Source organism: Marmota monax, unplaced genomic scaffold, assembly GCF_021218885.2.
Source record: "Marmota monax isolate L192 unplaced genomic scaffold, Marmota_monax_Labrador192_F-V1.1 WCK01_AAM20220418_F8-fsc00011, whole genome shotgun sequence".
Taxonomy (NCBI): Eukaryota; Metazoa; Chordata; class Mammalia; order Rodentia; family Sciuridae; genus Marmota; species Marmota monax.
In genome coordinates, this window is record NW_026693082.1 from 18704807 (window position 1) to 18727305 (window position 22499).

A 22499-nucleotide genomic window follows, 5' to 3' on the forward strand; every position below is an offset into this window, starting at 1 on the left:
CAGTACTTGCCTATCATGCAAGAGGCCCTGGGTTCCATCCCCAGTATGACAATAAAAAAAAAAAAGAAGAAGAAGAAGAAGGAGGAGGAGAAATGGGTCATTTCAAAGTCACAGGGACAAAGGGACAGAACAATAGAAAAATAACTGGTTAACATCAGTTTACTTCAGCTTACCTTCTTTGTGTGTAAAGATTAAGGCAAAGGGACTTCACTATCATGCCTATTAGGAAGCTTGACTATTACCTCTCTAATCCTGACTTCTCTTAAGAACAAATAAATACCTTAGTTTCAGCTTGCTGACATGAAGCTTTAAGCATGAGAGACACCGTTTTGACTTTTAGCTTGGTCTGCTGGGGTCTACTGCAGGAGCTTAGTCTAAGACAAAGGCATACTGTAATTCTTATTTAACACTTCTAGGTCTATGTTAGAATGAAATAGTAGAAAAGTACCCAAGGCATCTTATAGTAAAGAGAATTAGAGGGAAAAAAAAAATTCTTCCTGAACAACACTATTAAACAGATGAGGAAACTGAGGCAAACGAAGAACAAATGAGGTGGACAGAACCAGAAATCCTCCGTGATCCCAGGATCAGATGCCTGAATGGGAGACCTTTCATTATGTTGTGTACTAGCAGTGAGCAACAGTTTAAAATCAGTTGGCAAACAGTCTGGAATAATCTCCTGGTTTTGTTTCTCTGTTTTATCTGGTGTGTCTAGAGAGCTGTGTAGTGCACAACAGCCAGGATAATAAAGAAACTGGATCAAGACCAAACATAGCAAATCCAGTCTCGTGATTTATAAAAGGTTGCCCGTTGACCCTGGAAACCAAGGAGTTGGGGAGGAGGAGACTTGGTGACTCAACAAAAAAGTTAAAAACATAGTCATAAGTTACCATTAACTATCAAATATAAAGGAAGTCTTAGAAAAACTTTGTTTTCCTTTTTCATGTTGATTTTGAGAGAGCCAGAAAAAAAATCTGTTTTTCAAGTGAAACTAGCTTTAGATTTCACTAGGATCTGAGCTTGTTTTTCTACTTAACTGAAAAAGAAGACAAAATGGAATTGGGGAACTAAATTCTAGAATCATAGTTCATTTAGATTTGTGTGATATGACTGGACATGGGTTATTATTGTTATTTTTATGTTCTTTACATTTCTGTTTCCTCTGTTCTTTCTCAAGGAAGCAATTCCTTCTTCAGAGAAATTTCTTGAGGTTTAGCAGAATGAATGGAAAACATTTTTTTTTTTTTGCAAATATAGGGTCTTTGGTGAAACAACATGACTGAATATGCCCTTTGAAATGTACTCTTGACACCTCCCCTATAACCCAATGTGTGGTTTTTAGCTAGGCATCTTGTGGCTTTGTCTCCACTTTCATAAGGGAAGTGTTCCTTCTAGGGGAGAGGGGAAGGCTTCCACTTGCCTCTTCACACTTTAGCACTATTTTTCTGTTCTTCATAACTTTGGGCATCCTTTATTGCTTCTAAACTTCTTACCTCCCAATTTTATATTTATCCTCCACCTTCTAGCTCAATAGTATTATGCTTTTCAATTACTTTATCATATCAGTTATTTAAATTCAATTTTAAAATAATGATAATAAGTTATCATTATTTTCCTTAATGGATGGGCTAGATCAGTTTTTTTCTTAGAATCTTGGGCTACAATATTTAAGTCTGTTGAGAATTGTCCTAACAATGATTGCAGATCTCTTGATGTTTTGTTTGATTGTGAAAAAAACTGGATCTGTGGGTGATTCAGTCTTCTAGTTGTGCTCTCTTGGTTTCCCTCCTTCAGAGCAGGGTTTTTCTAAGAGCATTCCTGTTTAGAATACGTTTCTTCACACTAAAAAGGGGAGAAGAAAAGGGAAATGGTGAGAAACAAACAAACCAAAAGAAAAGAGTGAAATCAAAAGAATGAGAGGATGAGCCAAACACTAGGAGAAAATATTTGCCAAAGATATATTGAATAAAGGACTTGTATCCAAAATACACCAAGAACTCTTAAAACTGAACAATAGGAAAGCAATGACCCCATTAAAAACCAGGCAATCTCAATAGATACCACCAAAGAAGATATTCAGTTCAGATGGAAATAAGCATATGAAAAGATGTTTCACATCTTATGTCATTAGGGAATTGCAATTAAAACAGCCACAGGCTATCCCTACATACCTATTTGAATGGCCAAAGTCCTATTCATCAACAATACCAAATGCTGGTGAGAATGTGGAGCAATAGGAACTCGAATTCATTGCTGGTGGGAATGAAAAGTGGTTCAGTCAATTGGAAGACAGTTTGACAGTTTCTTGTAAAACTAAACATATTCTGCCATACAATCTAGCAATCATGATCCTTGATGTTTACCCCAAGGAATTAAAAACTTATGTTCACAGTCAAAATACATTCTACTGTCATATATAACTTAGTGGAACAACAACAATTGTTTTTATGTCTATCAAAAAATATGTCTATCAAAAAAAAACTTGTATTTTTCTACCTGTTTTGTTTATAGTTGCCAAAACTTGGAAGCAATCCAAATATCCCTCAGGAAATGAATGGACCCATACACAGTGGTACATACCGATGATGGACAATTATTCATCACTAAAAAGAAATGACCCATCAGGCTATGTGAAGACATAGAAACTTCAGATCATATCTCTAAGTGAAAGAAGGCAATCTGAAAATCTATATACTGTATGATAGCTGTATAACATTCTGAAAAAGGCAAAACTATGGTGACAGTAAAAAGATCAAAGGTTGGGAATTGGGAAGGATGAATAGGTGGTACATGTAGGATTTTTAGGGCAGTGAAACTGTTTTGTATGATACTACACTGTTATACATACTATATATTGTACATTTGTCAAAATCCATCAGATGCACAACGCTAAGAATGAACCCTAATATAAACTATACAGTTGGGGTGATAATGATGTGTAGGCTCATTGATTCCAACAAGTATACCAGTCTGGGATGGAATGTTGATAGTGGGGGAGGTTGTATGTGTGTGAAGACAAGAATTTATGGAAACTCTCTGCTTTCTTGCTCAATTTTTCTGTGAACCTAAAATTGCTCAAAAACAAAAAAGTTTATTAAAAAGAGAGAGAAAGAAAAGGCACAAAGTTAGGTGGACCAAAGTACAGAACCCACTGAACTCAGATTCTTCTGAGTATCTTGCTTAAAACTTTCCATATATTGTATTTTCATTGGCAATACAGTTACCTTTGTTTGCATGGAGGTTTGGTTTCAGGACCTTTGTAAATACTGAAATTCTTGGATGCTTAAGTCTCATATATAAAATAGTGTTTGCATCTAGCTTATGGAAATGTTCCTAGATTGCTTACAACACCTACTATAATGTAAATGCTATATAAGTAGCATTTCTTAGGGAATAATGACAAGAAGAAAAAGACTATGTGATCAGACAGATGCAATTTTTTCTCTTGAATATTTTCATTCTACCATTGATTCCATGGATTTGGAACCTGCAGCTATACCCTGCAAACAAACCAACTGTTTGTAGTAAGATATCAGAGTCTAGAATGAGCTTCAGTAGCCTTGTAAGATTTCGTGAAGAAGACAGAATTTTGGTTGGAGGAATGAAAGGTTTCAGAAGATAGAAGAGAAAGAATAAAAGCAGCCTAAGAAGAGGGAGAGAGGACTGAGCCAGGGGAGAGAAGCTTGGGCAATTGGAACCCATCTGCTGAGTAATTGTGGGAAATGCAGCTGGAAGGGGACTGGCGTTCCATGTTTGCATGTTGGGTGTGCTGGCCAGCTTTCTGTTACAGGAACAAATATCTGATATAATCAGCTTATAAAGAGGAAAGGATTATTTTGGCTCATAGTTTGGGAGGCTTAAGTTCATGAGTGCTTTGGGGCCTGTTGCTCCCAGCACATCATTGTGGGAGCACATAGGAGAGAGAACTGCTCACCTCATGGCAGCCGAAAGAGGAAGAGAAGGAGACTGGGTCCCACAATCCCTTTGAAGGTGCACCCCCAATGACCTAAAACCTCCCATTAGGACTTACCTCTTAAAAATTCTCCACTTTCTAATAGTGTCATTCTGGAGACCAAGCTTTTCACACCTGAGTCTTTGGAGGACTTATGATCCAAACCACAGCATCATGTTAGAATGTACTATGGGTTTTGTCTTCAAGGAAACTGCTGTAAATTTCTCCAAATCTGAGTTTAAAATAAAATGACTCTATAAGGATTAATCTGGCATTGTGGGCGAGTAAGAAGGAAGGAAACACCAGAGGCAGAAAGAGAAGTTCAAACCAGTTTCCTTCCTCCTCTTTTTGAAAATATGGATAAAGAAGATAAATTTCTTAAAGCTCTTTTATTTATATCAGTAAAAAGAATACTATGTCTAATAGAAGTGGTTATAAGTGAAAAGAGGTAAAAGACATATGCACTGAAGCTGATATCATAAAAAAATCAGTCGTACTCCAGTTGAGCCTTCCTAAACATTACACTGGGCTTCATCCTGGAAGGCTCTGGACTTCTAATGGCATGAAGTTGTTGTATTGTCCTAGCCATTGCTTTGGTAACATGGATCACAGAAGGCAATACTAATATTTCTCTATTGTGTCTGCATACACATATCCTCACATGAAACTTGTGTGTGCTTGTGTGTCTGTAATTTAAATTCCTCTATGTGCTTTTCAAGGCCCTCCATAACCTGGTAACATCCCTCCAAGTCCTCTTCTCATCTTCCATGTACTCTCTCCATTCTATTCTGTTCGGTCTGAAGACACTGAATTTGCCCTGTTTATGTCTTCATCAAAATCATTACTCAATTAAGATAAAGCATATAGTAAAGTTATTTATAACGAAAGTGGAACATGAAGTTAGTGCTAAGAAATTAATTTCAGTGAGTTTCTTAGATGCTTGACTGAAGTGCAGAGAAAGTTAGTACCATCTTCTTTATTTCCTCCTGCACTTTTATAAACTGAAAGAGATCTGGCACATCTATAGTAAGAAATAGATACCTGAAGGTAGACTCCATATAACCCCAATTTTAAAAATGCATTAATCACCCTAGGAATTAATTCAAATCCTCATGTGATCCCTATATGTATATTTTTTCCTTCCTTATTTTATTTATTTATTTAGATACTGGGGATTGAAACCAGAGATGCTTAACCATAAAGCCACATCCCCAGCCATTTATCTATCTATCTATCTATCTATCTATCTATCTATCTATCTATCTATCTATCTATCTATCTATTTATTTAAGACAGAGTCTCATTAAGTTGCTTAGAGACTTACTAAGTTGCTGAGGTTGGCCTTGAACTTGTGATCCTCCTGCCTTATCTTCCCAAATTACTGGGAATACAAACTCATTGTGCCCAGCTCCTTCCTTGTTTTTTTAACCTTTCCCACAGCTGGGATAAAAGCAGTGGTAACTCTTTGTCTGTTACTATTAACATTCTGACACATTTAAATGAGAGAAAGAGAATCTAAGGAGGGACGGAGGGAGGGAGGGAGGGAGGGAGGAGGAACAGAGGGGGGGAATACTTAACTCTAACTCAGAAAATGTTGTTTATAAAGTATAGATGCTTTTCTAAAAGTGAAGCATATAACAATATACACTATTTCCTAGAAATATTTTCGTAACTTTAACTGCTCAAATTTTAAAATTTACTTATCTAGAACTTTTATGAAAATGACTTACATAGTTTAACCATGGTTTTATAAATCACATCTCTAAATATTTTGTATCTTATATTTTCTATGTATTTATTAACTACATCTAAGACATAAGTGCTATTTGAATCTAAATCAAAATAGGGGTGGGGGGACATACTGGGCAAGAGTTTCAAAAGAAATAAAACATATTTGACTGGCTTGGGAAATTGAAATGTCTAAAACCCATAAATTTGAAGTCTCATGTTCTTATACTTAATAACCAGAGGACTTTGCCTTTTGTTCAAACGGTGTTCTAGCTAATAGAATCAAAGTACTGGAAAACAACTTTAAGAAGTCTCTGGTAGTTCTTTTTCTGCCTAGTCTAAGAACAGATTATAGTCCAATGTAATGGGAAGGTCATGCTTATTTAGACTTTATTTTTTTAAAAAACAAACCACAACAAAATTACTTTTCTTATGATCATTTAACAAAACTTCAAAAATCAAAGACATAGTTGAACTATTTTTGTTTCTTGCAGAAGTAAGATCAATGGCAGCTATTTGTGGGCAGGTACTAAAGTAATCTTTTCAGCCTCAAACTTCCAAGACACATTGCATCTGGCAATAGTTATTAAGCAAGGAAGAGATTCATAAAGCAGTGTAATTAATGCGATGAAAACAGTAGAGCTTTATTGCACACTTAGTCTGCATAACTTCTGGGTGGTGGAACAACCCAGCTACTCACAGTGCTGAGAAGAAGTCAGTTTCCTTCTCAGGAATCATTTCCTAGATCAGCATGACCGTCTCTGCCTAGTTAAACTGTCCATATTTTCCCAGCCCCTAGATGACACATAGAGCTGGGAAAGACCTCCCCATGAGTTACTTAGAAGTAAACCCTTAGAAGCAACTGGCACAGTTAACCTGTGTTGTCCAGACCAAATTCCTTCTATTGCTTTCTAGGGTGAGCGGAGGTGAAGCGTGGACTTGAAAGCCCTGTTTATTAAACTTGGGGAACACTTCAAGATCTTTGGACTGGTGAAAATAACTGGTTTTTATTTTCCTAGGTTTTGCCCTAATACTTTCAGTTTAAAAATTTTTAAGCATTTGCTTTAATGCTGAAGAGGAAACTTAAAAATATTTATTATCCTTTTAATAAAGTGATAGCTATAAAGCAAACTGGGAGTTTATAACCAAAGGAGCTCTAGGTGGGATAAAATTATAAGAAATGAACTGTGCTGTGTGACCTATGCCAGGCTGTAAAGAAGCACGTTTCAGAGTCTCCCTGTACAGACTGATTCCTACAATGTCCTCAGTTACAGAGGAGAATATCTCCTTCCCCAGTCTGCCTGGGTCCTGTGCTAATCAACTGGCTAAAGAATATGGGAAGTACAAACAGGTCCACCAAAGCGGGAGGCATATACTTAGATTTTTACAGTGAATCTGATGTGATCAACTTCCTTGTACTTTGAGTCTTTGAGTAATAGTGAGGACTTGTACCCAAGAGAAGCTTGTTTGTATTCTGAGTCAGAACATATCTAAAGAAACTGGTTGTGTCTGATCTTTCATCTAGTTTTCCTCTGGCTTGTTTCAAGAAAAGGGGAAAGGTTTGATTTGTTAAAATTCAAGAGAACCAAGATACAAATGTGTTGTGTAAAATACAAATGTAAAAACCCCTTTAAAACTTTTTAAAAATAAATTTCCCTTAAAGGATGTTTTGGACAGATAAAATAAGAGCAGAGTCAGGATATACCTTTTGAAGGCCAAGGGAGATTCATGTGTGTTAAATAAATTAAACACAGAAATTTCTCTTTAGGATAATCTTGGGTTTGGTCGATCACACTGCATAAAAGCCCTATAAATTCCATCTTAAAGAAGGTGCACAATCTAAACTAGAAACCGTATGTTTAACTGCCACTTGATTTAAGAGACCACACGGAAGAGAAAAAATATAAAAGAAAATCTGATCAGATGCTAAAAGATATGTGAAAGAAGTGGTCTGCCTTTGGTTTTACCAATGAAAACGGTAAAGGAATGAAAAACAGTCAGCACCTCCTTCCCTTTTCTAAGTTCTGAGTTCAAGACGTAAAATTATTAAAGGAATGAACACAATAAGATACCCCCATCACACACATCCCCAAATAAAATTACATAGAAACGCAAGCAAACCTCTACTTAACAGAAATTTTTTAAAAAATTACTGGTGGTTCAAGAAACACCCATACACTTAAGAGAATTTCCCCCAAGGAGTCTAGTCAGTTAAAATTGCAGAAGTTACTAATTGGGGTGTGGGAGGGGCAATACTCCAAAGTGACAGCATTGATATCAGGAAGAGGGCCTTTGTTCTACTTGACTCTTTTAGTGCCCTTTCCTGGTCAAACTATAGATGGATCAGGCTACACCAAATATGCCTAAACTAGTTTTTACTTTTCTTGGTTTGGTCAATTTTTAAACTTTGATAAATATGTCTTTCTAAGAGTGAATTAATTGCATTTTTCAGGGAGAAAGATGATGCTTTGGAGGCATGATAAAACGTTATGAATTATAGTCATTACGAAAAAAAAAATAGCATGGCCATAATTCTGAAACACCAGAGTTAGTTTTATGAAGAGTTGGAGTGCATATAAATAAAACAAATATGTAAACTGTAGACAGAGTCTTAACAGCATTTAATTAAAGCAATTTGATTCAATGTTTTAAAAGACTTTTGCAGTATTACCTATTACTTTTACAGAGTCAGGTCTGACATAATGGAGATGAGAAAGGTCTGTTGTTAATGGTAAGTAGGAGAGTGGTTGCAGAAGACTGTGCAAAGATAACAATAAAGAAAGAAATTGGGCAGAGAGGGCATAGGGTATGAGATGTGGAAGAGAGGACTGATGTCATTAAGAACAAGTGGTTCTATCAGGCAGACATTTGAATTAATAAATCCTGTTGTCTAATGGAATGTACTCCCAAAAGAAAATAAGCAGCTCAGTTGGTTGCAGATAGATTTCTAAGAAATTTTCTTACAGAGTTCCCAAGAATGCCAATATTTCAGAAGCTCTGATATCCATGATCAAACAGTATTTTCAAAGAACTGAGGAAGGAAGACAAGACTTGAAGTCATGACGTAATGAATAAAACAAGATAGTGAAGAATCGCTGCCAAACTGCAGTTAACCCTGTGCCAACTTGGTCAGAATAAACAAGGTTGGGTTCTTAGATGATGCGGCAGTCATTTGGGGAGCTTTCATCTCTAAGCCAAACTGAAGAAGGCTACTTGTAACAGGCTCCCTTTGGGAGGAACCTTAGGAAAGTCATCAAAAAAAAAAAAAAAAGAGAGAGAGAGGAAGCCAAAGAGTGTTTTTAGCCTCACACATCCTGTGCTTTTTTTTTTCCTGCTGCTATTTTAAAAGATAAACATTACATTTGTGGTTAAGTTTGTTTGTTTGTTTTTTCCAGGTTAAAGAAAACAATATGGTCATGAAAAGAAGAGACCTGAGATGCAGTTAATGACCTTGGAAATGCAGGCTCTTTTTCTAATTTCAAAAACAAAATTAAAACAAAGAAAGAAACATTTTAAAAAATGTGGTTTTAAGAACAGTGAGGCTCTTGCATCCATTAGGCCTACTGGTTCTAGAATGACTTAAACAAAAGACACTCTGTCTGCTGGGAAGCTCTGAGCAAAGAGATGGCCCACCTTGCTGTATAGCTGCAGTCGACTATTAGGTTTCATTCAATTGGTGTTTTGCAGGCAGGAAGTTGTGTTCATCTATTTTATGGAAACTAGACTGTTTCATATTATTTTTAGTTAGAAAATGAAAACAAATTTTATTTAGAAAGTATTTTAGTCTGTTTCATGCAGTTGTAAGAGAAGATGGGAGACCAGATCATTTATAAAGAAAAGAAGTATATTGGCTTCCAGTTCTGGAGACTGGGAAGTCTGAAATCAAGGGGCCACATCTGGTGAGGGCTTTGTGTGCATCATGCCATAGTGAAGGGCATTGCATGGTGAGAAAGGAGGTGTGGGCAAGCTCAGCTCTTTCTCTTTTTATAATGCCACTAATCCCATCACAGGGGCCCCATCCTCATGACCTCCAAACAGCCCACTTCCAAATACCACCAATATATATATATTTAGGCACTAAGTTTTCAACACATGGACTTTTTTTTTAAAGGGGGCGGGGAGAGAGAGAGAGAGAATTTTAATATTTATTTTTTTTAGTTTTTGGCGGACACAACATCTTTGTTTGTATGTGGTGCTGAGGATGGAGCCCGGGCCACATGCATGCCAGGTGAGCGCGCTACTGCTTGAGCCACATCCCCAGCCCCAACACATGGACTTTTGAGGAACTCATTCAACAGTAACAGGAAGCCAGTAGAGTTTTCTTATGGGCTTAAAGGCAATCCCACTTTACCACCAGGTAACTTCTGTACTTAGATTTCACAGATACCAAAAGTGGCCCTTATTTTATCCAGGACTCTGCTGTCATCACACAGGACACTACTAAAAGCTATCATTTCCTGGTAGATTAGATAATTGAAGAGGTGGAGATGAACCTATGTGGGAATGGTTGGGACAGTGGGTGGAAATGCCTGCTGTTCTAGATAGATCTTGAGAAATGACTCAATCTGCTGATAACAATCACTGAAAGGTGTTGCAAAGTGGCTTCCTTGACACAGTCTACAAGTGATTGACCTGGAATGGTGCCTTTACTGCAGAATTGGAAGACAAAAAGGATTCCAGGAGATCCCAGGTATATGGTTTTATATAACTCCCAAAACAATGTACTGATTGGCCTTATATTACTTTTTAATAAAATTTTAATGTAATTGCTCTAACAAATTATACAAACTTTGTGATATATATATATATATATATATCTCACAAACTTTGTGATATATATATATATATATATATCTCACAAACTTTGTGAGATATATATATATATATATATATATATATATATATATATATATATATTATTTCACAGGTCTAGAGGCTAAAAGTCCTAAAGCTGTGTCACCAAGCTGAAATCAAGATATTAGCAGGGTTGTGCTCTCTCCAGAGATTCTAGGGGAGAACCAGTCTGGTTTCAGTTTCTGTGGATGCTTTTTTGGGGGACTTCATCACTCTAGTTTTCAAGGCCTGCATCTTCAAATTTTTCTCTGCTCCTTCACGTGCTCTTAAATCATATGAAGATCAGAGAAGAAATCAGAACTATTGCTAAAATGGGTAATATTGCTAGAGATAAATTGTACATGCTTGAAAATGTTCAGTGGTTGATGTTCTAACACCTGTTCCATTCCAATCATATTAATAGGGGTTTGGCTCTGAACTGGGCATATATTCAATTTTTGCCATGGAGCCTAAATGTGAAGCAATACCTTTTTTCTATCAAAGAATTAAAAGAGTAGATGGCCTCTCTTCTTCATCTAGACTTTGACATATCTGGATATGATGCTTGTGATTATTTATCAATATTTGCAAATCAAAGAGAAGGATATAGCCTGGGTCTTTGATGGCATTATTAAATGATATATTGAGAAACTTCACATCTTACTCTATTCAGACTTTCTATTGAGTTACTTCAGACATTTCCTCTATGTTGTTAAAAGAGATATGCATGCTGTGTTAGTTACCTATTGCTAGATAACAAACCAACCCTAAATTTTATGGTTTATAACAATTATTAATTTTACTCATACATCTTTAATTTGGGCATGGCTCAGCTGGGATGCCTTACCTCTACCCACCCCCCACTGCCTCCCCCGCTTCCCATCACTGCCAGTGGTATGGCTAATTTGGGCACTGAAATGTGTGCTTTCAAGATGACTCACTCAGGTGACTCGCACATTGGTGCTGGCTGTCTACCGAGCTCAGCCAGGGCTGTGGGCTGGGCCCTCAGTTACACTCCATCTGGGCCTCTGCATAGATTCCTTGAGCTTCCCCACAGCATGGTGGCTCAGTTCCAAGAGCAAGAATATTGAAAGAACCCAAGAAGAAACTGTATTACATTTTGTAATCTCACCCGAGGTCACACAATTTCGCTTCTGAAGTCACAAGCCAGCCAGATTCAAGGAAAAGAACATAGCTGTCACCCCTCAATGAGACAAGTGTCAAAGAAGAATGTGTGACTTTGGTTGTTGCAGACAGATTGGGAAAGTACTCTGCCACAAGAACACATGAAAGAACACAGATAGGATGTTAGATATGAAATGAGAGAAATAGTCGTAATGTGAAAAAAAAAAGTTAGGGATGGGGTGTAGGTCAGTGATACTTTGCATGCTTTAGAATGTCTGAAGCCCTGGGTTCAATTCCCAGTACTAAAAAACAAAACAAAAAATCTAATTTAGAAACTTCCAAAAGAATAAATATATTTGAGTATCATATTTGGTTTGGCTAATGGTGCATTATAAATTGATTAAAGTTTTTTGGAAAAATGTTTAACAGTGGTGATATTCTGACACAATATAAAAATATATAAGCATCCAAATACTAACAAGATGTTAGTAAACATGATGATTTTATGGTTGAATAAGTATGTGGATATTAAAAATGTCAACTGTATAAATTTGTAGATAAAAGTGAATATACACATATTAACAAAACATTACAAAAATAGTATGCATGAAATATTAGAACTATGCTATGTGTATATATCTGTATTGATAGATTAGAAGTATATATGGAACAATGGAACTTGAGTTTAGTGTTTTTTTCTATAAACTTGCTTAGATGAATAGTACTGGCAGGAGGATAGCAAGTTAAAAGCCAACCTCAGCAACTCAGTGAGACCTTGAGCCACTTGAGATCCTGTCTCAAAATAAAATACAAAAAAGCATTGGAGATGTTGCTCAGTGGTTAAGCACTCCTGGGTTCAATTCCTGGTACCAATAAATAAACAAATAAAATTAGTACTAACAAATAATTTTAACACATTATATAAATCAAATATATCACAAGTTCCAATAGTCATAAATAACAAAACATTTTGTATTGTGAACCACCAGAGTTTTAAGGAATACCAAACTGAAAGACAAGCAGTAAATTCAATAAACATAAGCATGAATGCTAAAGGAAATAGTTATTAGAACAAATAAGATTTAAAATGAACTATAATTGAAAACCTTAGAGCCGGGCATGGTGGCACACACCTGTAATCATAGCATCTCAGAAGGCTGAGACAGGAGGATCACAAGCTCAAAGCCAGCTTCAGCAAAAGCAAGGCACTAAGCAACTCAGTGAGACCCTGTCTCTAAATAAAATACAAAAGAGGGCTGGAGATGTGGCTCATTGCTATGACACCCCTGGGTTCAATCCCTGGTACCCACACCAAAAAAAAAAGTATACTGCAATCATAATTGCTCACAATTTTTATTTTTATATTATTTTTAGTACTGGGAATTGAACCCAAGGGTGTCGTAGCACTGAGCCACATCCTTAGCCCTCTTTATTTCTCATTTTGTTATAGGGTCTCCCTAAGTTGCTTAGGGCCTCTTTAAATTGCTGAGCCTGATCTTGAACTTGCAATCCTCTGGCCTTAGCCTCCCAAGTTGCTGAGATTACAGGCATGTGCCACTGTGTCTGGACAGGCAGCTTTTAAAAAATTGTTATTGATAAAAATTAAAAATGATCATTGAAATAATAGGCCTACTAGACAAACCAAATAACAAAATAATTACACCAAAGAATAAAACAGTGAACTGTGAGAAATGAGCACAGGAATTCAATTATAATAGAGTATACCAGACAGAAACAGAAAGTACTGCAAAAAATAAATAAATAAAATAAAATGATAAATTAATGTATTTTAATCACATGAATATAATTTTTGAAAAAAAAATAAAAACTTATACCTACAGGTAAATGTGATAGGTAAACCTCTAAAATGGTCCCCAATGATCTATGTTAGAAATGCAATATTGTAAAGCTTTAGTTTGCTTATGTTCAGGAGAACTTCAAAGTATAAGTCGGTGAAGTTCTTCATAGAATTATTGTGAAAATAATTACCACAAAATACACCTTAGCTGCACTTTATGAAGTAAGATACTCTACTTTCCTCTCAACCATTGCCTTATTGTGTGACTAAGATTTTTTTTTTCTATTGCACAGTGGGATCTTAGCATCAATAAGCAGGTTTGAAATGATCCAACAACTTTCTCTTACTGTTGCACCATAGCACTGAGTCAGTTGGAGAAAAACAGCACATCTTAAGTCAGGTGAATAAGAATCACATTAATAATAATAGCCTTCAAACTGCATATTTACGATTAGTAGTTAATTGTAATGAGAAACTAATTATCCTTGTATCATAGTTCAGACAAGAAGAAAGGCAAAAGTTATATGATTTTTCCAGAGATGTCATACAACAGCAAAATTGGAATATTCTGTAATTTCCAGCTTTCTCATATTCCCTTGGACTTCTGTAATGGAGTTTTGGTTTAGATAGACTTAACTAGTTTCAAGTAAAGATAATAGGTAATACTGATTGTACACTGTTATAACCAAGAACTGTGCAAAGAGCTTTATATGTATTAACTCAGGTAATCCATCCACAGGACATCCACAAAAGGTAAGTATTATTATCTCCAATTCTAAAGGTAAGAAAAATTAGGTCCAGAGATACTCAAGCAATGTACTAAGGTCCTGCAGTTAAGTACTGGAGTCAAGTAGGAAGCAGGCAGTCTGGATATAGTCTTTGCTCTGAACTTTGTGTGCAATGGAGACACTTTGGTGCTGTGGGATGGAGGTGCTAGGGGATTTCAAATTTTCATGGGGTGGAAACTGTGAAATGAATCATTTTATTGGGCATCCAGGAGTTTCAAAAACAGTTGTCACTGCCTTGAGGTAAATGCTGATTCTACTTCTAACAGTTAATTTATACCCTCTTTCTTGTTGACTTTGTTTCTTCCTCTTCTTCTGTGGATTGACAGCTAAGGAGGAGTGGCCACTGATACCAAGCCAACAGGCCTCTTGTGCTGAACAGTATGTACACATGGAATCAGAGCTTAGAGACACCAGAGGGAGGCACACATATGGTGAACTTTCAAATTTCAAATATGGGAAGCCTCGTTTCATTCTTTTACCATATTGATGTTTTTTTCAAATCACATCTGTTATTGGTTTTGCTTTTGTCAAGATTTTCATAGAAAGACTTATCTGTACTAGCTAGTGACCATATTTTAAATTTTTAATAATTGGTAATAAAAATATATGCTAAATAATTAGTAACTAAAATATTGGTAATTAGTAATACATGCTCACTGTAACAGATTTGTATAGATCAAAAACATTTCACTTGGATCACAAATTTAAAGGCAAATACAAATCCACAAAATTGCTGGAAGAAAACATTGGCAATTTTTTCTCTTTTCAGTACTGGGGATTAAACTCAGGGTGCTTTACCACTGAGGTACATCCCCCATTTTGTGACAGGATCTCACAAATTTGCCAGGACTGGCCTCAAATTTGCCTCCTGACTTGGCCTCCTGAGTAACTGGGATTACACCAGGCCCATCTAAAACGTTGGTGAATTTAAATAATAATTTTGGATTAAGTTCAGGACTCTAAGAATAAAACAACATCTATAATAATAAAGAAAAAACATCAATACATTAAATTGCACAAAATCTTTTCATAATAATATACCATAAAAACTAAGAGGATTAACAAAATCAGGAGAATAAAAATTATAAAACCTATGATAAATAGCTCTTTTAAATACTATACAAAGAGCTACTTCAAATTAATAAGAAAATTATATCTATAAATATAACTAAAATTATAACTAAACAGAAATTTTGCAAATGATGTAAATAGTTTACAAAAGAGCACATAAAATTCTTTGCCTTCACTCATAAGTAAACATATTAATATACTAATGAAATGTAATCTTTATTTGATACCAAAGACTTAAACTTTTTATGGTACTCAGTGTTGACAAGGATATGAAAATGTGACCTGATATAACCTTTTAGAAGGCATCATTGTAGTATTTATAAACATTTTAAATTCTCAGACTTTTGGATCAAGTAATTCCACTCAGAATTCATTTTGTGTGTATATTAATAAAGACAAACCATATAATGTATGCCATTGTGCCACTGTTTTTAATAGGGAAAAATTGCAAACAACTAATATTCTTCAGCAAGGGAAGGGATAAGTAAACTTGATGTTTCCCTTCCACAAAATAGTGCCCAGTATTTAAATAATAATACAACAGTAAATTTGTTTACTTAGTTGGGCACAATGGCCTGTGCAGATGGTCCCAGATCCTGTTGAGATCTATATGTTTAAGTTCAGCCTGAGAACACAGTGAAACCCTGTTTCAAGTGGGGGGAAAAGTGCTTACTTGGAAAGATGGTCAGAACATATTATTTAATGGAAAAAGCCATTTGCAGTACAATATGTATGGTATGATCCATGTGGGTATGTGTATATTACAGTATTCGCATGTATTGATTAAGATGCCTTGTTACAAGTAAACAAGAAAGCATGGAATATATCAGATTCTGTAATTGGTTGTCTGAGTTTAGGGTTGGTGTTAGTGGCTTAGTCCAGTGGCCCAGCTTGGTTTCTATGATTCTCCTGGCTCAGCCTCCTCTGCCAACTCCTCCAACTGGTTCCTGCAATAGAGATCACCTCCAAGCTTGGTTTGTTTGAGGGGAAACCCCCAGCAGATTTCCCTTTGCCTCTTATTGCTCTGAACTGGGTCATGGTATTTGACTCATGTGCCCATTCTCAACCCAGTTCCAAGACAGGCAAACATCTATACTAGTCTCTTAGCTCTGGAGAAATGGTTACTGGCGAGGAAGAAAAACTGAACATGATTGTGTTCACCTAAGAATTGGGGCTCACCAAATGACATGGCAACTATACATAGAATGGAATGGATCAAGGGCTGTAGGGGTAGACACAGACTTTTAATTTTCATTTCTTCTTCTACACCATCACTTTTTTTATATAGTTGCATGTGTCTGACTCAGCATTTTAGCAGGAATTATATGAACAGATGGTGTACTCAAAAAGGTTTAATAAAGAGACTTTAGTGGATCAGAGGGGAAGGAAGATGGCGGCGAGGGGAGTGCATTACCCCCGTGTGCTGCTTCACTGTGTGGGAGTATGACAAGTCAGGACGGCTAAAGGATATCTTGTTAGGAATTTCCAGCAATAGTGGGGTGCGCCGGAACCTGGAGGAAGGATTTCCATCGCACGAGGATCGGCTACGGGGACTCAAACGCGAGAGGTTTGTCGCACGGAGGGTAAAACTGCTTATTCAGCAAATCGCCCCGCGGCTAGAGTCTGCAGCGCGCGCTGGGATAGAGACGCAGGGTTACAGCGCTGCAGTTTCTGCCAGCCGCGCAAGCACCGCACTCAGGGCTGAATTCTGGGTTCGAGACGGGGAAGGAAGCGGTCCATCTCGGTTCTCCACACCGGTCAGACCACAGAGGAGGCCAGCAGCCACCATGTTGGTAAACTGACGTCACCTTCCCTGTTTTTGACTGACCGCAGCTCATTCAGCCATAGAACAGGTAATTTCAGGCTGCAATTCGCCTGCGGCTTGCAGACAGATTGCTAGGGTTCAGCGCCTGGGTGCTTCTTAAAATCTGATCTTATCGGAGTGAACACCGAGCGCGGGGCGGCCGAGTTCCGGCTCCCGGAACCGTCCCGGAACCGCCCTGGCTCAGGGCTGCGGAGCCTGCGGAGGCTGCTTCTTGGACCCTGCTACTATCAGAGCAAACACCAAGCACTAAGAAGCCGAATTCCGGCTCCCGGAACTGAGCCCGCGGGGACTGCTTCTTGGAGCTTACACTTATAGGAGCTTACACCGAGCACGGAGCGGCCGAGTTCCGGCTCCCGGAACTTCCCTGGACCGGGGCTAAGAGCCCGCGGAAACTGCGTCTCGGTCCGGGTCCTGCTGAGGGCCGGTCAGAACTCACCCGTTGCTTGGGTTGCCCGGCAAGGGGAACGAAATGCTGCCATTCGCATAGGATACCAACATGGCAGAGATCTGATGTCAGCAGAAAGCGGTGGAGGAGAGATCTTCATCAATACCAGCGGTGACATAAGCAGTTGGTCTCCTGGTAAGGGGGGTGAGGCTCAGTCACCCGAGTCTCCTCAATTTGTCCTCGAGCCAGAGGGAAGGAGCCGGGCCGCCACCAGCCCCCGGAGCAGGCCCAGCGGCTCGCCAGCGTGGTGACCGCGTGACCCCAATTGGAGAGGGGGCGGAGTGGAGCCGCCACCCACACCCGCCAGGTGGGCAGACCCACGACCCAGTAGTACATGGGCGTGGTGGGAGGGGCAGGGCAGAGCCGCCCTTCGCGCTTGCAAGGTAAACAGACCTGTGACAGCCTGGCGGGTCAGGCCCAGTGGCCTGCCAGTGTGGTACATACATCATCCCAACTCGAGTAGGGGCAGAGCAGATCCTTCTCCCATGCCCGGATCAGGCCCTGCCAGTGTGGTGGTCACGTGACCCCAATTGGAGTGGGGGCGGAGCGGAACTGCCACCCGTGCCCGCAGGGTGAGCAGTCCAGTGATCAACCTGCAGATCAGGCCCAGGGGTCCACAGGCGTGGTAGGAGGGGCAGGGCAGATCCGCCGCCCGCGCCTTCAAGGTAGGCAGACCTACAACAGACCAGCGGATCAGGCCCAGGAGCCTGCTGGCGGGGTACAAACACCACCCTAATTGGAGTAGTGACAGAGCACAGTCGCCTCCCTTGCCAGGAACAGGCCCAGCGTCCTGCAGGCGGGGTAGTCACGACACCCCAATTGGAGTAGGGGCAGAGCAGAGCCTCCACCCGTGCCCGAAAGGTGGGCAGATCTGCGACCGACCAGCGGGACAGGCCCAGTGGCCTGCTGGTACGACAGACACGTCACCCCATTTGGAGTAGGGGCAGAGTAGAGCTGCCGCCCGCGCCTGCAGGGTAGGCAAACCTGCAACCGACCGGCGGATCAGGCCCGGTGGCCTGCCGGCGTGGTACACTCGTCACCCCAATTGGAGTAGGGGCAGAACAGAGCCGCCACCAGCTCCCAGAATAGGCCCATTGACCTGATGGCGTGGTAGCCACGACACCCCAATTGGAATAAGGAGAGAGCAGAGCCGCCGCCCGCACCTGCAGGAAAGATATGCAAGCAGTATGAAAAGACAAGGAAAGAAAGGACCACAAGCAATGCAGGTCAACGCAACTTTAGAAGAGGTAACAGCTGCAGCAGATGGAATGTCAGATAAAGAATTCAGGATATACATGCTTCAGATGATCTGGAGTATCAAGGAAGACATTAAACAGCAAAATCAGACAATGAAAGATCACTTCGACAACGAATTACGCAAACAAATCCAGGAAGCAAAGGATCAACTATACAGGGAGATAGAGGTTATAAAAAACAAGCAATCAGAAATCCTAGAAATGCAGGAAGCAATAAACCAACTTAAAAACTCAATGGAGAATACTACCAGCAGAGTAGAACACTTAGAAGATAGAACATCAGACAATGAAGACAAAGTATTTCAACTGGAAAAGAACATAGACAGCTCAGCAAGACTGTTAAGAAACCATGAGCAGAACATCCAAGAAATATGGGATAACATTAAGAGACCAAACTTAAGAGTCATTGGGATACAGGAAGGTACAGAGCTCCAAACCAAAGGAATGAGCAGTCTATTCAATGAAATAATACAAGAAAACTTCCCAGACTTGAAGAATGAGACAGAATCCCAAATCCTAGAAGCCTGCAGGACGCCGAATGTGCAAAATCATAAGAGATCCACACCTAGACACATTATAATGAAGATGCCCAACATACAGAATAAGGAGAGAATTTTAAAAGCTACAAGAGAAAGGAAGCAGATTACATTTAGGGGTAAGCCAATCAGGATAACAGCTGATCTTTCAACACAGACTCTGAAAGCTAGAAGATCCTGGAATAACATATTTCAAACACTGAAAGAAAATGGGTTCCAACCAAGAATTGTGTATCCAGCAAAATTAAGCTTCAGGATGGAGAATGAAATTAAAACCTTCCACGATAAACAAAAGTTTAAAGAATTCGCAGCTAGAAAACCATCTCTTCAAAACATCGTCGCCAAAGCATTACAGGAAGAGGAAATGGAAAATAACAATGAAAACCAACAGTGGGAGGTAGGACAGTAAAGGGGGGGGGAATAATCAAAGAGGAAAACAAACAATGTTTAGTAACAGAAATAAACAAATATGGCTGGAAGAACAACCCATATCTCAATAATAACCCTAAATGTTAATGGCTTAAACTCACCAATTAAGAGACACAGGCTAGTAGAATGGATCACAAGACAAGACCCAACAATATGCTGCCTACAGGAGACGCATTTGATAGGAAAAGACATACATAGGCTGAAGGTGAAAGGTTGGGAAAAATCATATCACTCATATGGACTTCAGAAACAAGCAGGCGTGTCCATACTCATATCAAATAAAATAGATTTCAAGCCAAAGTTAATCAAAAGAGATAAAGAGGGACACTACATACTGCTTAAGGGAACCATACACCAACAAGACATAACAATCATAAATATTTATGCCCCAAACAATGGTGCAGCTATGTTCGTCAAACAAACTCTTCTCAAGTTCAAGAGTCTAATAAACCACCACACCATAATCATGGGAGACTTCAACACACCTCTCTCGCCACTGGACAGATCTTCCAAACAAAAGTTGAATAAGGAAACTATAGAACTCAATAACACTATTAATAACCTAGACCTAATTGACATATATAGAGTATACCACCCAACATCAAGCAGTTACACTTTTTTCTCAGCAGCACATGGATCCTTCTCAAAAATAGATCATATATTATGTCACAGGGCAACTCTTAGACAATATAAAGGAGTAGAGATAATACCATGCATCTTATCTGATCATAATGGAATGAAACTGAAAATCAACGATAAAAGAAGGAAGGAAAAAGCATACATCAATTGGAGAATGAACAATAGGTTACTGAATGATCAATGGGTTATAGAAGACATCAAGGAGGAAATTAAAAAATTCTTAGAGATAAATGAAAACACAGACACAACATATCGGAATCTATGGGACACATTGAAAGCAGTTCTAAGAGGAAAATTCATTGCTTGGAGTTCATTCCTTAAAAAAAGAAAAAACCAACAACTAAATGATCTCATACTTCATCTCAAAATCCTTGAAAAAGAAGAGCAAAACAACAGCAAAAGAAGTAGAAGGCAAGAAATAATTAAAATCAGAGCTGAAATTAATGAAATCGAAACAAAAGAAACAATTGAAAAAATTGACAAAACTAAAAGTTGGTTCTTTGAAAAAATAAACAAAATCGACAGACCCTTAGCCATGCTAGCGAAGAGAAGAAGAGAGAGAACTCAAATTACTAGCATACGGGATGAAAAAGGCAATATCACAACAGACACTTCAGAAATACAGAAGATAATCAAAAACTATTTTGAATCCTTATACTCCAATAAATTAGAAGATAGTGAAGGCATAGATAAATTTCTTAAGTCATATGATCTGCCCAGATTGAGTCAGGAGGATATAGAAAACCTAAACAGACCAATATCAATTGAGGAGATAGAAGAAACCATAAAAAGACTACCAACTAAGAAAAGCCCAGGTCCGGATGGGTATACAGCAGAATTTTACAAAACCTTTAAAGAGGAACTAATACCAATACTTTTCAAGCTACTTCAGGAAATAGAAAAGGAGGGAGAACTTCCAAATTCATTCTATGAGGCCAACATCACCCTGATACCTAAACCAGACAAAGACACTTCAAAGAAAGAAAACTACAGACCAATATCTCTAATGAACCTAGATGCAAAAATCCTCAATAAAATTCTGGCGAATCGGATACAAAAACATATCAAAAAAATTGTACACCATGATCAAGTAGGATTCATCCCTGGGATGCAAGGCTGGTTCAATATACGGAAATCAATAAATGTTATTCACCACATCAATAGACTTAAAAATAAGAACCATATGATCATCTCGATAGATGCGGAAAAAGCATTCGACAAAGTACAGCATCCCTTTATGTTCAAAACTCTAGAAAAACTAGGGATAACAGGAACATACCTCAATATTGTAAAAGCAATCTATGCTAAGCCTCAGGCTAGCATCATTCTGAATGGAGAAAAACTGAAGGCATTCCCTCTAAAATCTGGAACAAGACAGGGATGCCCTCTCTCTCCACTTCTCTTCAACATAGTTCTCGAAACACTGGCCAGAGCAATTAGACAGACGAAAGAAATTAAAGGCATAAAAATAGGAAAAGAAGAAATTAAATTATCACTATTTGCAGATGATATGATTCTATATCTAGCAGACCCAAAAGGCTCTACAAAGAAACTATTAGAGCTAATAAATGAATTCAGCAAAGTGGCAGGATTTAAAATCAACACGCATAAATCAAAGGCATTCCTGTATATCAGCGACAAATCCTCTGAAATGGAAATGAGGACAACCACTCCATTCAAAATATCTTCAAAAAAAATAAAATACTTGGGAATCAACCTAACAAAAGAAGTGAAAGACTTATACAATGAAAACTACAGAACCCTAAAGAGAGAAATAGAAGAAGATCTTAGAAGATGGAAAAATATACCCTGTTCATGGATAGGCAGAACTAACATCATCAAAATGGCGATATTACCAAAAGTTCTCTATAGGTTTAATGCAATGCCAATCAAAATCCCAACGGCATTTCTTGTAGAAATAGAGAAAGCAATCATGAAATTCATATGGAAAAATAAAAGACCCAGAATAGCAAAAACAATGCTAAGCAAGAAGTGTGAATCAGGCGGTATAGCGATACCAGACTTCAAACTATACTACAGAGCAATAGTAACAAAAACAGCATGGTACTGGTAC